Source organism: Myxocyprinus asiaticus, chromosome 27 (assembly GCF_019703515.2).
Source record: "Myxocyprinus asiaticus isolate MX2 ecotype Aquarium Trade chromosome 27, UBuf_Myxa_2, whole genome shotgun sequence".
NCBI classification, from domain to species: Eukaryota; Metazoa; Chordata; class Actinopteri; order Cypriniformes; family Catostomidae; genus Myxocyprinus; species Myxocyprinus asiaticus.
The window spans coordinates 42,437,251-42,455,962 of NC_059370.1; the positions used below are offsets into that span (position 1 = coordinate 42,437,251).

At 40.8% G+C, this 18,712-nt stretch overlaps 1 long non-coding RNA gene and 1 pseudogene across 1 annotated transcript; both read left to right on the top strand.

Moving 5' to 3' along the window:
- Window positions 1-833: 833 nt before the first annotated feature.
- Window positions 834-6,329, top strand: LOC127418290 (uncharacterized). Its single transcript, XR_007893403.1, has 4 exons — window positions 834-875; window positions 1,333-1,396; window positions 5,868-5,930; window positions 6,285-6,329. It is a non-coding gene; the product is annotated as an uncharacterized LOC127418290 (long non-coding RNA).
- Window positions 6,330-11,399: 5,070 nt separating this feature from the next.
- LOC127417845 (ADP-ribosylation factor-like protein 3) lies at window positions 11,400-18,712 on the top strand (annotated as a pseudogene).

The window sequence follows — 18,712 nt, forward strand, 5'->3', positions numbered from 1 at the left end:
TGTCTCAAACTATTATATATTTTTCTAACTGTTCACCTGTTCTAAGTCTAAACTCTGAAAACACCAAAGAGCTTGTTTAGTAAGCACTGGCTTTCATCGCTATATAATCACAGTTTTAACACAAATTTCATCACGAGGACACTAATAAGCACAAAGTTCACTAGTAAGAACATTGGATGTATAAAATGACCATAAGAGAGTACATTGACTTTGGGTCCAAAAACAACTGCTCAAATTAGAGGAAAAGTACAATTGAGAGATGGAGGAAGAAAGGAAGACCAATAACTTATTATATACAGTAGTTGCTCATGAAAGGTGGAAGATATGTAATCATAGAAAACCTTCTTCAACCAATGGAAATGCTAGAATCTACCTCCCCCTGCTGGAACATTGCATCTGATACTGAATAATTAATAGTAAATTTCTCAAAACCAACTGTTTTTTCCCTAATATTAATTTACTGCAGGGCCGTTTCCTAAAACACTCATTCCACTTATGACCTTAAATGATTTTAAAATGTATTGCAAATTGTATTGAAGCAAACAACCAAATCTTTGTTTAGACTTTATAAATTCAACGTAGGTCTATTGCATTCAAATTTCAAACAATTGTGTTTAACAAAATGTTGACTCTCGATATGTGTCAAACACAAAACCAAACAATTTGTCAATTCAGTATTTTCAATGGAAATTTGTGCATCACTTTAAGCAAAGTAGTCAGGTCTATATAAAAATATATTTTCATGTCCCTGTGTCAAAGAGGTGATTTGCATAATTATCTGTGTTCATATCAGTAAATATGTGCATCCATGAACAGAACTCTTCTGTCTGTGAGATAGCTCACTTTTGAACGCTTCCTCTAAATGCATCTGGAGTGTAAGTATACAGCTTTAAAATACTAAGTAAAATGAGTTCTCTATATTTTTATATGTATTTTAGACCTTTTGTGTGTAAAAGGGAGAGAGAGTGTGTCATTTATTTATGGCTTTAGAAAGCACATCATATTTGCAATGTGTACACTGTACAATGCTTTGAATTTTGCCGATATCCCAAATAAAATTTATTTTCCTGTTTTATTATCATTTGTAAGGAAATTGAAGATGTATGCTCATTAGTATAGCATTTTTATATCAAAAAAGTTTATATTGTGTTATTATTGAGTACATCATTAATTTCCTAATGTCAGCAAGTATTTTATAATGAAAGAAAGTTAATAATATGTATCATGTTTTCATATGTCATTTATCATGATTTCATAAGAGAAGATATCAGGAAAGACTTACAATGTTTACATGAGTTTTATGACTCCTGAATCATATTCCTCTCATGTTAGGTGCAGTGAGGAATCATGGGAGCATTTGGCAGAGGGCTACTCATCACCATCTGTCTTTATTTCTGTAAGCTCATTCCACACATGCTCACAATGATCAATTAAATAGTTCCCTATCTGTCACTCACTCGACGTTGGTGTCGATGTAGTGACACTAGGGGTCACTCTTGGAAGCCCGAGACACCTCTGGTCTTTGATAAAAGGCCAATGAATATTGGCGAGTGGTATTTGCATACCACTCCCCCGGACATACGGGTATAAAAGGAGCTGGTATGCAACCACTCATTCAGATTTTCTCTTCGGAGCCGAACGATCATGCACACTGAGCTGAATTCCCACAGCTGTTCATTCACGCTCTGACGCCGCATTTCAGTGGCTTCTCCCCCCTCTGCGCTGGTGCACTGCAGAGAACGTCCCTGGGCGCTTCGGCAGAAATAAAAGAGTATATTTCTCTAAAAGAGTATATTTCTCTAAAAGAGCGGCACACATGGAACGTCTTTTTAAAGACGTGTCTTTTTAAAGATGCCTTTCCGTTTGTGTGTTATTCCTGGTTGCGCTCGTTATCTCTCGCCCTCTGACGGCCACGATCACTGTCTTTCATGTCTGGGTGCTGCTCACACGGAGGATGGATTATGTACTCATTCATGGATGGGTTATGTACTCATTGCGAGAGCATGTCCTTGGCAACGATGAGGTCGTGTCTTACCTTCGTAAGAAAGCAAACCACCCCAGAGGCTCCCCGCCTTGGTCCTTCTACCCACGGGTATGAGGCCACCGCGGCTAGCACTGGGGACGATTTGGGGACCCCAATGGGACCACCTCCACCGGGTAGCCCCCCACGGGCCTTCCATTCCCCAGCATGCTCGAGCCCCGATCGGGCTTCTGGATGAGTCCGACAGCTCGTCTCACGGCAAGTTCGACCTCTTATTCGGAGCCTGCAAATGTGATGAGCTCTCGAGCGCAACTTTGCCCAGCAGTTCTCAGTGGTAAAGCAGCAGACGGAGGTTATCCAGCACATCCTGCCCCGGTGCGGCTCAAGATCCCGCACCCCATCTGCTTATCGCCAACGGCGTCCCCCTGCAGTGACTGCACCAGCTCTGCCGCAGCCCGCCCCTTCGGCCCGGCCCTGGCGTGGAGCCCACCGCAGGAAGCAGACGCCACCCCTCTCACGGCCGCCAAGAACCCGCAAAAGGCTTCGAAGCGCCCCTGAGATGGGTGACCCAGGGACGTCAAAACCCCCTGCTCTGATTCTAGCGAGCATCCGGTATCAAGATTGGTTCATGGCGGTAGACCCGAAGGACATGTACTTCCACGTCTCGATTCTACCTCAACACAGACCCTGCAGGTGTATCAGTACAAGGTCCTCCCTTTCGGTCTGTCATTGTCCCCTCGCGTCTTCACGTAGGTCGCAGAGGCAGCCCTTGCCCCACTAAGGGAAGTGGGCATTCGCATCCTCAACTATCTCGATGATTGGCTAATCCTAGCTCACTCTCGGGATGTGTTGTGTGTACACAGGGACCTGGTGCTCTTGCACCTCAGCCTACTAGGGCTTCAGGTCAATTGGGAAAAGAGCAAGCTCCTCCCGGTTCAGAGCATCTCTTTTCTTGGCTTGGAGTTGGACTCAGTCTCGTTGACGGCGCGCCTCACGAACGAGCGTGCACAGTCGGTGCTGACCTGTTTGAAGGCGTTCAGACAGAAAACAGCAGTTCCACTGAAACTATTTCAGAGGCTCCTGGGGCATATGGCATCCTCAGCGGTGGCCACTCCGCTCGGGTTGATGCATATGAGACCGCTTCAGCACTGGCTTCAGACTCGAGTCCCGAGATGGGCATGGCGCCACGGGACACATCGTGTGGCCATCACACCGATCTGTCACCGCCTCATCAGCCCTTGGACTGACCTCACGTTTCTACAGGCAGGCGTTCCCCTAGAGCAGGTCTCCAGGCGCGTCGTGGTTATGACAGACACCTCCAAAGTGGTGGTGGCGGCATAGTGGGCTAAAGCACATAACTGGTAATCAGAAGATTGCCGGTTCGATTCCCACAGCCACCACCATTGTGTCCTTGAGCAAGGCACTTAACTCCAGGTTGCTCCAGGTAATAAGTGCACTGTAAGTCGCTTTGGATAAAAGTGTCTGCCAAATGCATAAATGAAAATGTAAATGCAAAACGGGCTGGGGCGCTGTATGCAACGGGCACGCAGCCGATGGCTTATGGACAGGCCCGCGGCTGCGTTGGCACATCAACTGCCTCGAGTTGCTGGCAGTTCTGCTCACCCTGCGGAGGATTCGGCCGTTGATCCAGGGCAAGCATGTGTTAGTTCGGACTGACAACACGGCAACGGTAGCATATTTCAACCGCAAATATGCATTTCCCCCAGTGAGCCTACTTGCATTTCCCCCAGTGAGTGGCAAGGTCAGGGAGGACAAGGAGCAGGTCGTCCTGGTAGCACCCTACTGGCCCACCCAGACGCGGTTCTCGGACCTCACGCTCCTCGCGACAGCCCCCCCGGCAAATTCCCCTGAGGAAGGACCTTCTTTCTCAGGAACGGGGCACCATCTGGCACCTGTGACCGGACCTCTGGAATCTCCATGTCTGGCCCCTGGACGGGACATGGAAGACTTAAGCGGTCAACACCCTGGGCAACACCCAACACCTTTGCGAGGTTCTACAATCTCCGGGTGGAACTGGTTTCATCCCATGTAGTGGCACGCACAAGCAGGTAAGTCCGGGACAGCTGGCTGGGTGTATTGCTTGCACATAGCGCCTTTCACCTCCCCTGAGCTGAAGACGTGCGCCGTTGACTCCCAGTAGCGTTCACAAACTGTGTTCCCTGGTTGATTTCCTCCGAGCCCTGTGGCAGATGAGTTTGTGGAGAAACTCGCTGCCAGCTCAGTACATGTGCTAACTAAGCCCTGTACTGGGGTAGATGCTCCGCATGTGGTTGTTCCCCGTAGGTAACCCTATGCGACGTATATCTTCCGCTAATTCGTTTCCCTGTTGTAAACTGCATCTTCCTTGGGCAGAGGCCCCTCTGCCCCAGTCTTCATGCTTGTAGTAACTCCTCCCCCGTAGGGTAGGACCTACCATGGGACTTCTCCACATGGCATACTTCCAACAAAGCTTGGCAAGACCATGTGACGTATTTCCACTTAAATACCCCCCTCTGGGCAGGGTGTGGTCTCCGCGGTGTCTTCCCCTTGGGAGTGACACCCCCCTGACTAGACCTGGTGGCCCCAGTCGGATAATTCCTTTTTTTTGGGGAGAGAAAAAAAAGGGGATAAGAGGCCACGACTGGGCTAGCCCGTCTCTATCTTTTGGGTAGTCGACTTGTCCCCAAAGGGCCGTTCGACCCTCATAACAGTGTTGGGGGAGGTTACGTGTCGGCCTTGTGCGCTGGCTACGAGGCACACAGTGGTCTGCCAGTCATACACCGCCAGTTCACGTAACACAGTTCAGCCAGTTGCGGCTTTTGTATAGGGACCCCTAGTGTCACTACATCGACACAACGTCAAGTGATTTTTCAAGTACTATTTGAGCTGTAAAGTTGTTTAAATCATTGGTTTGTGGGATTAAAGTGTTTAAGGTTTTATGTTGTCATGGCTACAAAGTTGTAAATCTGCATATAACTTTACACTGAAAAGATTGGCCCCATTGACTTCCATTGTAAGTGCCTTACTGGAACCCAGGTTTTAGCTTTTTTTAAAGAAAAGGACAAACAAGTCCAAATTATTTGTGGTGGTAATCAATATTATGCCACAAATGCTGTTGATTGAGCTTAACTTGTATCAAAGTATAACTTGAATTTTTAAAAACAATGGCAAGAATATAAACAGGATTGAAATAAAGAGCTTAAGTTAGCCAATCTCTCAGTGAGGGATTAACAGTTAGTTGCACAAGGGTGTCAACTTTGAGGTTATTTTGAATATTTTTCAACCATCTTTTGAAATGATCTTACCGATTTCTGTGATGTTATTAAACAAGAAATAATGTTGTAGACAAACCAACTATTACAATAAAACATCTTAGAATTCATCAATTCTTGTGCTAGTACTTACTTATGTTTATGCTATTGTTTTCCCACCAAAATGATTTCACTTCCTGGAGGATGATGTCATAAAGAAACGTACTGTTGTTCATTTAAGGGATATTAGAAATACTAACCAAATGGAACACGATACTGAAAACACAGGAAAAACCTTCACATTCATTCATTAAAACAATTCTGAAGAAAACATGTTTTTTTAATTAATTGTAATTAAACAATTAATATTTGTTCATAAACTGTCATACTATTATTATTATTAGATTATTATATTTAATTTTAGACTTGCATATAGCATCCACAAACAAGGCAAAAATGGCAACATCTGCTCAATTCAAGGTTGTGAAATTATTCAGAATAAACCTTTAATTGTGATAAAGAAAACTAATGTAATTTCCATCTTTATACCGAATATGATGGAGACATAAAAATGCATTGCATACTGTTGCACGAATGACTCCATCTCTCTCTTTCCCTCTCTCTCTTTCTCTTAGGTATATGTATTGGAGAACAGGACATGTGCACACCACGAGAATGCCTGAACTGTGATAATACAGGTAGAAAATTCAGAGAACCTGCATAATCCATTCTTCCTTTTAGTCAGGCCCAGTTCCAGATCAAAATCTCTGAGGAGCTCCTAAATTTAGTTGGGGTGCTCTAGTAGTTAAAGTGAAGATGCAATAAACACCAACGTTATTCAATTGAGGGTGCTTTAACCTCTGCAGTTTAGAACCGGGCCTGCTTTCAGTCTGCACTTGTCGTTCTTGTGGAGTTTTTTATTTTTATTTTTTATTGACATATTAATTTATTTCCATATCTCTGTCCTTTGTTTGGTTTTAGTGTACTGAATTTGGGACATGTATAATATATGTCATTAATTGTTTGTCTTTTCTTATTTCTCTGGTCTCAAGTGACATGCCCACGGTGTTCTTCCTATTCAAGCAATTGCACCAGTGGTCAGTCATGTTTTACCTTTGTTAACTGTATAAAATTGCATTTAAATATATTATAAATATTTATACCTATATGCAACCAGTTCAGTGATTAGCAGTGCACAATAATAGCAGGAATGTATAAGTTAATTTTGATTTCAAGTTGACTTCATTGGTCATGAATATTAAAGTTACATCTAAAATGTGTTACTTTGTTTGGAAAAATTGCCATGTAGTTTCTCATGTGTTAACAGGTTAACATTAAACAAATTTGAGCAAAATGACACAATTGAAAAATGTAGGCACTTCCATAGAGCAAGCATTGCATAACATTGCATTCTTGGTCTTTATATACTGTAGTTTCTTCTGTATAGTTAAATGAAATCAAATGTCTTCCATATACTGAAAAATAATACAGATTACGAGTATTAGTTGTATAAAACTGTATGAATCTGTTTTTATTCTCCCTTTCCCCACATGTTTCTACAGATTGCATGAGACAAGGTATAATTATTCAGCATTAATTCCTGAAATAAACTATGATCATATTAATTGTTAAGGGTGGGACTATCTTTCTGACTTATGAGTCAAACACCTCTGATTTTGAAAAAGGCCAATGGGAATTGGCAAGTGGAATTTGCATGCCACTCCCCAGACATGCGTGTATAAAAGGTGCTGGCTCGCAACCACTCATTCAGGTTTTGTGCTGAGCAGCCGAGACAAGGTCCCGGACATTTCAGCGGGTAGTTCAGTATTGTGGCAAGAGGGACATAACGTCTCGTTCCCTCCATCAGGGAACGGAGGTTACAAAAGTATCCAGGACGTTCCCTATCTGTCATAAACTGAACTGTGTTACGTGGACTGGCGGTGCGAGACAGGCAGACCGCTGAATGCCTTGTAGCCAGCGCACCAGGCCGTCACGTAACCTCCCCTAACGCTGTGTCGAACGGTCCCTTCAGGGACAAGTCGACTGCCCAAAAAATAGGGACAGGCTAGCCCAGCCGTGGCCTCTTTTGAGTCGTGGCCATGCTGAGTCTGGGAACATCGAAGCATTTACCTGGCACTGGATACCCACCATAGGGCCAGTCAGGGAGGGGGGAGGAGGAAAGTCGTCCCCGCAGTCCATCAGAACCGGCCTGGCATGGGCATGTTTGTGCCACAGCTGGGCGCACAGGAGCGGGGGGGCCGCCCCTGGAGCACCATACCTGCCATAAAGGAACGGTGGCCAGTGGTCGTGATAACGACAGCCGTGAGCACCGTATATGTGACCCAGGGAATGAGGAAACCACTCCTTTTCTGTAGGTGTAGGTGCCGCAGCCCTTCGTGCATGCAGCGAATCAAAGAAAAGGCAAAGGATTCTCCTCCTGGCCCTCCACTGGGGGATGGAGTGGTCTGCTTACCATCTCTAGGCCTGCAGCAGGTCTCCACGGATCGGCAGAGTAATTCAGCTCACTGAACACAACCGCTCAGCTCCGAAGAGAAAATCTGAATGAATGGTTGCGAGCCAGCTCATTTTATATCCGTATGTCCGGGGAAGTAGCATGCAAATTCCACTCGCCAATTCCCATTGGCCTTTTTTCAAAATCAGAGGTGTTTGGGGCTCCCAAGAGTGACCCCTAGTGAGTGACAGATAGGGAACAATGTTTATTTGTGCAATTCCGTTGGGTGAAATTACACACTTCAGCTTTAAGAACAGTCATTATTTCTGCAATTCCATTTAGTGATGCTAATGTCACAGAAATTACACACTTTGTTATTAACCATTGATAAATCTAATTTATACATCATCAGTGCCACACCTCTATGTGACCTTTGATCTTCTACCTGTCCTTTCCAGTGTTTGGCGTGACCTTGAATATCACTTCCCCAATCACTGTGCAGGAGGGTGATGATGTGACAATGACCTGCTATCATAACCTCACCAAAGGCATTAATTATTACATCAGCTGGTTTGTGGACAAGGATGTAGTGACTGAGATTAAAAATGAAACATTGAAGATCACGGGCATATTAAAAAGTGTGAATGTCAACTGTACAGTCAGCAGCATTTGTGGAAACTTCCTCTCAGACATTTTAAAGATAACCATAACTGGTAATTGCAGTGTTTGGCATTTCACATGATGTTTTTATTTTTTTATTTGTTGGACAGTGTGAAGCATTTCTTAACACTGCCATTTTTAACCAAAAAATAATTGATATTAAAAAAATATTTACTCTCAAAACAAATGTTAGAAACATACCATTTGTTATTAGACGGATGGACGGACGGACGGACGGACGGACGGACGGACGGACAGACAGACGGAAGGAAGGAAGGAAGGAAGGAAGAAAGAAAGAAAGAAAGAAATTAAGAAAGAAAGAAAGAAGTCAGACAGACGGACGGACGGATGGATAGATAGTTTTCATTATTTAAATAATTTATATCATCTTTCATTTATATAATTTTTTTTATGACTTGTATAATATATTTAATCCTTTCTGGCAGAAATAGACTCTTTGCATCACATTTTAACAGGCTTTGTGAAATTCATTCACACATAGAAGGATAGGTGGACTCATTGATTGATTGATAATTGATCATATGAAAAGCGGTATTTGTGATCTAACTCTTGTTCTCTTGTCAGATAATTCTATGGTGATTATACTGATTTGTGTCGGAGCAGCTGCTGGCATTATTCTCATGCTTGCGATAGTCATGAAGATCATCCTCAGGAGAGGACAAGGTACGTCTATAAACCATCACCTCAAATCTACAATTATACAACTGTGTGCCGTCCCATTTCACACCATCTCTCTCTCTTTCTCTCTCTCTCTCTCCAGTTCAGAGTCAGGAAAGAATGAGACAAAGACAGCGGAATATAGAGAACATCCACAGTAATGTAAATACCAACTCTGGCTACTAGCGAGAGTGAGTGTTTGTACCACTGAAAGCCCTCAATTAGCCTATTTACATTTAATTAGATGCTTTTTTTCTAAATTGACTTACAAAATGAGGAACATCACAAGTAATTCACCATACAGGCACATAACGATATCTGCAAGGGTGTGTCCTCAGCTGTTTCTTAAATGTTGTGGAGGTCTCAGCAGATCAGATGGAGGTTGGAAGCTCGTTCCACGACAGAGGAACAGAGAAAATGAAAGATCTGGAAAGCAACTTCGGGGGGTGCACAGTAACTTTTCGCCGGGCTTCAAAGAGTTGAAAAATGTTGACATGAGTGTTCTGCATGGTTTTATTGGCATCACTATCTTGCAAGACTTGTATTCATGTATATTAAATACAGTGTATGATTACCTTGTACTAATGTAATATATTGTATATCTATTTTTTAAGGCTGTCAATTTAACATGTTAATTCAGCAATGAACTATATAAAAAAATTAACGTGTTAAAAATAATGCACCTGATGATATGTGTCACCTGATGATATGTAAATTCCTTAATGAGGATTTTTCTACCAATGGAGCAATTTTATTTTGTAGTACCATCTTCATGTTATTGCGGGTTGCATTAAGCAGGGGGCAGTCAGCGCTACTCCAGCTGTATAGGCAACAAATCGACAGCTTTTCAAAGATAACTCTGAAAATATTTAACTGCATTTAACTTTGCTCAGCATCTTAAAAATGTAGCGTTTATGGCTGGAGATGATGAAAACTAGTGAAACGTGATGCAACCACAGTGAGACGCTCCAGAAGGGTCTGTCTGACGCATATGTAAACAAAAATAGCACCAGAATGCAAGAAAGCGGTCTTCCTCGGACTGACTGATGAACTCAATTGCAAAACTGATTGCTTTGGACAGAAGGCCAGTTATAGGCTTATGTGCAATGATATAGAAAAAAACCAAGCAATACTATATATAGACTTCTAGCCACTTTTTATTGTCTATTTTTTATCTTGTCTGCCACAGTGATGTAATGTCTTTGAATTATCATTAAACAAACATATCTATGATTGTAATTCATAAAGGTCTGTTTTGTACCACAGAAGAAAGAGAGACATCACATGAGATGGGTCACATGACCCAGATAAATCTCATTACTGTAAGCCTTCACCACATGAATAGGGTCTGGCAAACTGCGTTGTGTTTCACTCTTCATGGAGGAAGAACTTAGCTCAATAGCATTACAATAGTCAACAATTTGGCTGCAAACTGAAGGTTTCTCAATTACAGATTAAGTCATGTTCGAGAGTAAATTCTGATGGAAATGGAAAATCACTATTCACTTAATCTGCTCAGTTAAGGACAAGGCTTAATCTGTGTTTAAGGAAACACCCTTGTCTGCTAGTTTACTGTATTTAACTATTATTATATGTGATACTTTCTGAATGATTAGAATTACGATTTTTGCCTGGAGGACTATAAAGCAGGTGAAGACTTACATTGAAGGAGTGCCCAAAGCCATATTTCAGGACCAGAGTTGGGGTTTGACTCATTTGACCTGGGCTAGTAAACACCCAAAACATCCCAGCAGCCACCTAAAAACATTTTAGCATCCACATAGCAGCATGCAAAAAAAACAAAACAAAAACAAAACAAAACAAACCCAGAACACCTTAGCAACTGCATTGCAACACTCTGGCAACCCTCATTTGCCTAGCATCGTAGTAGTTATTTTTTCACGGGCAAGTACCACTCACATTTACTCACATTGTGCTTCAGAAAATGAAAACATCTAGTTATTATTAATTGTGTTACTGTTGATGTAATAAGCCACATTAGCAAACAGCCCCATCAAGCCCAGTAGCTGTTTTTGATTCAAGCTATGCTAAATCCAGATTGATCTCACTGTGAATTCGGTGCCAGTAGGTCGAAAGTTCTTCAGCTGAAATCTGTCTGTACTTACTGAAATTTAAATCTCTGCCCCCCCAGTGGCCAAAGCAGGAAGTGTTGTTGAATGCATGGCCATGTGTGAGCTCCAGTTTCCGGGTGAAATGTCCACAGAGTGGCGCCAAAAGCGAGTTGTATTTTTAGTTGTAAATGATGCAATACAGTCAACAGGAATGCAAATTTGATTAACTTTACACGCTTATCCAAAGCCCAACTTTAGAATAACTAATTTTAGAGCGAAAATGCAACCTCTGGATGGAACTCACCATGGTTTATGTGAATGTGATTCCTTCATGGGTCCCACGAGACAAGAAGCCGTGTATCGAAGGTTCCTTGAGCAATACGCTATCAGTAGAGCTAGACGGAAACGTGACCATAGTTGAAATGATTGCAAAATGTCCAATGGGGGATGCCGCTTTTCAGTAAACAGGCAGAATGGGGTTGATTTCAAGGTACATGAAATTTTGTTAGCAATATTTTGATGTCCCGTGTGATCATGTTGGTTAAATCAAATCTGAAAAACTGGTCAGAATCGTAGATTAGCTTTTAAAGCACATACTCTTTCTTTGAGCCATGGTGCTAATGCAAGGCCAACAAGTTTGAATCTGACTTCCATCCATTATTTCTTGTCCATTGTCTGCAGTTGTAACAATAAAAAGAAACCAATACTGCGGTGTTGTGTGGTCCAGTATGACTAAATGAAGGTAGCCTTTGTGTTCCTCAGGGCTTGCTCTCATTTATGCAGAAACTGAAAGGATCTTCAGAGGTGGATTTGAGGATAGTTCTGTTGGGTTTAGATAACCCTGGTAAAACCACCCTGCTCAAGTGTCTGGCCTCAGAGGACATCAACAGCATTACACCAACACAGGTGAGTCAAACTAGCAATGAAAACAAAAGGTACATAAAACCAGCCCAGCTGGACAAAAAAAAAAAAAAAAAAAAAAAAGGTCTGTCCTACCGAAATGAAAAGCAAATAATCACATTTCATTTTGTTTTTGTGTGCTGTTAAGATGATGCCACTTCCTGTAGGATGATGTCATTAATGAACTACCATCCTGTTCGTCTTATTTGTAAAATCCCCTTCAAAAACAAATTCCGTCTTTAATAAAAAAAATAAAATAAAATAAAATAAAATGATGCGATTAATCACGATTAAAAATTTTAATCGACTGACAGCACTAAGAAAAATACTTACATTTATTACCAATCGAAACAATATACTCAATTATTACCTCATAATATTTTGATTTAACAAGAAAGGTTTCACTTTTTCTCCCATGTTAACTTAATTTTGTATTGTGACAAAAGAAAGCTATCACAATAGACCAAAACACATTTGTTTTCCATCTTTAAAAATTGTGTTTAATATTTTATCCAATATTACAGTTTTTCTCAATCGCTTTGGCTCAATTCTCGAATGAGTTCAAATCTCTGAACGGTTAGTTTCTTGTTCACCCCAGATTTGAATTTCTTATTAATTTAAGCAAATCGCACGTGCTTTGGCACATGTGTGCAAAAGAGTAAGTACAATTGTCTACAATTTGCTCAATAATTAAATGCACATGGCTTGCTGATCAAAGTTGATTCGCAGTGAAACTGTCATACTCTTCACAACTTCTAAACATTCTTTCATTGTGTGAGCCATCACATGCAAAATGATCCATTCAGTTATCAAAATCTGTCAGACATACATGTATATCCATAAATATCTATGACATTTTATTTATTTATTTTTAATTTAATTTAATTTTAAAAATTTTAATTTAATTTTTTGCATTAATGTCATTTTGTGGAAATGTTCTGTTCACTATATATGACTTTACATATAAGAAATGTGGACATGCAAATGAGAATTTTCTGTGTACATGTAACACATTGCTACAAAAATACATTTTCTGTATGCATACAAATGTGCATTTCCTTTTTCTGTGTACTACAGTACTGTACAGTATTTCCTCTTTTCCCAGTAAACTTTTACCTACTGTTGAAATCGGTCTCTATAAAGCTTAGTGTGATACACAATAGCATTCAGCTACACAAAACTGACATTCTTGTATAGTACAGTAAGCAGTCAGTGTCAACAAAAAAGTACAACAAAAATGAAATATGTATATAACAAACATTTCCAGGGTTGACTGCCATGGTGAAAAAACATTTTGACCAGTATGGCTCACACGATGACAAAACAACATTTCATTTTGGTGGCATTGTCTAATTTACTGACACAATAACTTCTGTAGGTTTGAAACATGAATTAAATGTTTTGGGCGAGTTACTACATTTTGCAGACATGCAATAGAGTTGTGATGTCCCATAAAACAGTTGTGATAATTGCACTTACATTTTAGAAATTGTTAAGACTGTTTCAAAAAAATGAGCCAAAGCGATTGAGAAAAACTGTATCACTTATGATGGGGACAAAATGTATTGCATAGAAATGACATGCCAACCATTTGGAGCAGCCTTTGCAGCCTATGATACCTTAAAAGGGTCATGACATGAGGAAACAAATTTTCCTTGATCTTTTGACATATAAGAGGTTATTGTACTATAAAAACTTACTGTAAGTTTCAGAACTCAAAATTTACTCCTCACTGCAAAAAGAGCATTTGTTGAAACCAAGCTGCCAAAACAACTCGTTCTCTACTTCCTCCACATTGTGATGTCACACTGGTTGACATTTGCATCTGACTGCCTCCACAACAACACATCAACGCCTACTTTACCTTATCACTTCAGTAGCCCCGCCCAATAGTGGTGAGCAGTGATATGACAAGGAAAGAGCAGGTCAGTCAAGAGCAGAGAGCCACTCAGAACAGTGGGCATGCACTGTCAAGTCTTAAAGGAGTAGCAGCACCAAAACTGAGCATTTCTGACAGAAGGTCAGAATGAGGGTGGGAAATGATCATGTTTTACAGATATATGACTGTTTTTTGTGCAAAAAAATGTAACTAATATTATAAGTGAACTTCAAGGAACATATTAAAATAGTAAAAAAGGCATGTCATGACCCCTTTAAAATATTGCCTATGTAGCAAATGTGATCAATGCTATCAATGTGAGAAATTTTTGCATCATTTTTTAAAATTTGTTTAGCAAATTATGAAAACTATTTTTGGGGGTGCTGAATATGTGTCTTGCGATGTTGTATGTTGTTTTCAGGGCCTTAACATCAAGAGTGTGGCATCTCACGGTATGAAACTGAACGTGTAGGACATTGGAGGACAGATACAGATCCGTCCCTTCTGGAAAAAATACTTAGAAAACACAGATTTATAGGTAAGAAGTGATTCAATTCAGAATAATCAGGAAATTCAGTTTCACCCTGTTAATTTGCATGTACATGAGTCATGTTTTCATGAAGAGAATTTCTTTGTTGGTTCATCTTTAGATTTATTTCATAAACAGCTCTGATAAGAAGCAGTTTGAGGAAACAGGACTGGTAAGGCAGTAAATCATATGCAAATATTATTCCCAGAATCATCCCGAGATAAAGGTTGTTTGTTCCTATGTTAGCTGTGAACTGTTACCCTGGATACAACAAAGTCTGAAACTTAACTGAAAATCTGGGATTCAAAATGCTATTTAAAATCTAAACCTGGGGAAAAAAAATTGTTTTTCTTGTTTGTTTGTTTGTTTGTTTGTTTGTTTATACTGTTTGTTATTGTTTTTTTTTTTTTTGTAGATGAAAACAAATTTAAGAAACATTATGACATAAAAGGAAAAATAAATGTTTAAGATTCCGCACTATTTTAGCCGTTTTAAAGAAATTTATGTTAGTAATATGGTACATAGCTTACTAAAAACCAAATAACCTTAGTACATGTAAAAAAAACAACAACAACAACAACAACATGGTATTACCATGGCATCATGTCCAGATATATGCTGATGACATAATTTGTAATGATGTTTGTATATATATAAATCAAGTCAAGTGGGTTTTATTGTCATTCCTCTATTTAGCTTGTATACTGTCACGAATCCCGCCTTTGTAGTTCCTCCCGCTCACCACCAGAGGGCTCCATCACCTGAGTGTTGACTCTAACTCTCCGGACTCCATTTTTCCATAATCCCTGTACCTGGCATTGATTACCTCCTCCCCTGTTACCTATCTACTCAGCTATTTAAGTCTCACTCTCACTCTCTGTCTTTGCGAAGTCTTGTTTTGCCCTGGCTGACATTTCTGAGCATTATCTGTATTTACTGCCTTACCTTTGTATGATTCTGGACTGTTTACCCTTTTTTGACCCTTTGCTGCTTGCCTACTGTTACTGCTTTGTTTACCTGGATATTACCTGTGTCTGCCTGCTGCCTGCCCTGACCTCTTGCCTGTTTTGTGACTATCCCCCTGGATTACCTTGGAAACTACTATTGCTGGTGATTGACCCCTGCTTGTCTGTATTACTATGTTTACTGTTAATAAAGCAGCACATGGATCCCAACTCCGCTGACTCCTCATTACATATACATTGCAAAGAAATGTCGTTACTCCAGGACCATGGTGCAACACAGAACAGTACGCAAGACTACATAAAGTGCAATACACGACAGTGTGAGATGAGTGCAGGATACTAAAATACTCAATGCACAAGACAATAAATACACAGAACATGAGCTGTAGACTGTAAAATATTTTGTGGTGTAGCAGCATAATTATATGTATATTTAGGTGTAGCATAAACGAGTTCCATAATAATAAGTGACTGATGCAGCTTTGTAAAGTGCAGGTGTGCAAAGTTTTTGAGTCATACTGTGTTAGGTGTTTGACTAGGCCAGGTGAGCATTGGGAGGCAGCAGGGTGTTGAGTAATCTGACTGCCTCAGGGAAGAAACTGTTGTGGAGTCTGCTGGTGGTGGCACGGATGCTCCTGTACCTTCTACGATGGCAGGAGGGTGAAGAGTCCATGAGAGGGGTGAGAGGGATCGTCCGTAATACTGGTGGCTTTGCGGAAGCAGCAGTTGTTGTATGTGGTGTCGATGGTGGGTAGAGAGACTCTGATGATCTTTTCAGCTATTCTCATAATTCACTGTAGGGTCTTGCGGTCAGAGGCTGTGCAGTTCCCATACCACACAGTGAAACAGCTGGTCAGGACGCTCTCTATCATCCCTCTGTAGAAGGTGGTTTGGATGGGAGGTGGGAGTTTGGCTCTCTGCAGCCTTCACAGGAAGTGGAGGTGCTGCTGGGCCTTCTTGGCTAGACAGGTGGTGTTGAGAGTCCAGGAGAGGTCCTCCATCATATACACACCAAGAAACTTGGGGCTTTTGACTCTCTCCACAGTTGTTCCATTGATGTGCAGTGGTGAGTGGTCTGCCAGTGTTCAGTGTGGTGGTACTGGAGGTGGTGTTGCCTATTCTGACAGACTGGGGTCCATATATATATGAATTAGAAACAAATGCAAAATACAAGCTTTTTCACTGGTGGTCTCATACTTGTAGACTCCAGTGTATAATCTAAATGGATTTTTAGCATACATGCTCTGTGTGTGATTGTGTGTGTCTCTAGGAACTATCAGAGCTGATAGATGAGGAAAACCTTGTGGGTGTCCCCATCCTCATCTTTGCGAACAAGCAGGATCTGGCAGCAGCATCTCCATCCAGTGAGTTTGCTGAGGGTTTGAACCTTCACACGTACAGAGACAGAGTCTGGCAGATACAGGCCTGTTCTGCAGTCACAGGAGAGGGTGTTCTGGTGAGGAACAGCCGAGGGGTGCTGTGGTGCCACTAGATATAAATTTAAGTACTAATGTCTAGGAAGGAATCAGAATAACCTAGAGATTTGGGGGTGGGCTCTTTTGACCTAGTTCTGTAAGCAACTGCCACACAAAGCCCTTGAAACCACCCTGAACACCCTAGCAACCACCTTACAATGCCCGAGCAACCATCTAGAACACCCTAGCAACTACATCGCAATGCCCTATCATCCACCCAGAACACCCTAATAACCACCTTACAAACCCAAAAATCATCTAGAACACACCAGCTACCACCTTACAATTAGTGGTCGACCGATATATCGCAGAAGCCAATAAATTGGACGATATTCTGAATTTTTTAATTATCGGCATCGGCTGATAAATTTTCCCATTTGGCCGATTGGTTTCTTAAGGCCACGAGGGTGCAGAGAATTGCATGCTTGCATGTGAAGGAGCATCTGAGACATGTAAACGAACAATCACAGTTCATTTTGTTGTTATGTGCCATCGTGTTACTACAATACAGTCTCATTTAAATGGTCCGCATATCAGAGCCAAAACGCGTTAAAGTGCTCGCCTGTTTCCTTCTCCATCTCTCTCCTCAACAGTTCCCTGTATCTCTTAACTGTCTTGTCTAATGATAAAAAGGCAAATATCAATAAAACTTCTATCACCTACTGTCCGCAAATATGCGGATATCTTGTTTAAACACATGTAATTCCCGAAAATCCAGTGTTTTCTTCCCGTTCAGCACTCATCTAATATCTTCTTCTGAAGCGCATACTCCATCCAGAATCAAAAAGTTCAGGATAAGGATCAAAAGTTCCACTAATAATTCAAAAATCATGATGGTCAGTCTCACAGCCGTGATAATCCAAGCAGGCGATCCACGACGTTTAAACTGTCAGTAGATTGCTGCTCATGCTGGATCTGCACAAGTGTGCCAGTGCAACTTCAAAGTAAAAGTGCTTCACGTGCACTAAAAGTAAATGTCTTATTAAATCAGAAATCAGAAGAAACTGCTATCTACCGTTTAAAATAAAATCTTATTTTTTAAAGATAATTAAATATAATAATAGTTTATTAATATAACTTATTAATATAAGTTTTGTGTGAAGTTGAGTAAATATAGTGCTACATAAGATTTATTAATTTTTTTAGCAATTTTATGTTTATATTATTTACTATATTAAATTGTGTGATATATCGGCATTGTATCGGTCTATCGGCCACCCTGCTCTCTGGATATCGGCATCGGCCATTAAAAAACCCATATCGGTCAACCACTACTTACAATGCCCTAGCAACCCCATTGCAATGCCCTTGCAACCACCCTAGTAACCACATCACAATACCCAAGTGACCACCAGAACACTCTAGCAACCATCTTACAATGCCCTGGCAACCACCCAAAACACTTTTGCAACCACCTCTCTAGCAAAATAAACTTGTTTTCTCTTAAATTAAGTTTATTTTTCTTACTCCATTGGCAAACAGTTTTTTCTTGTTTTAAGCGTAAATCTCACTAAATTTGATTAGATTTCTCTCAAAACAAGACTTAAAATCTTATGTCAGTTTGCTTGTCAAGTAAATAAATCACGTTTTAAGAATGTTTAGATATTTTTATATAGTAACCACATCACAATGCCCAAGCAACATCCTTAGTGACCACATCACAATGCCCTAGCAACCACCCCCAACACCCTATGATCATTTCAGCAACATTTGCATGGGCAAGCGCCACTCACAATCCTTTAGGAAATGTACAAGTTTAATTTAATTGTAACATTTTAGGTAATCCACTTCTACAAGGAAATCATCTCTGTATATTTTACAGGATGGTATGAATTGGATCTGCAAAAACCTCATCACCAGGAAGAAGTGA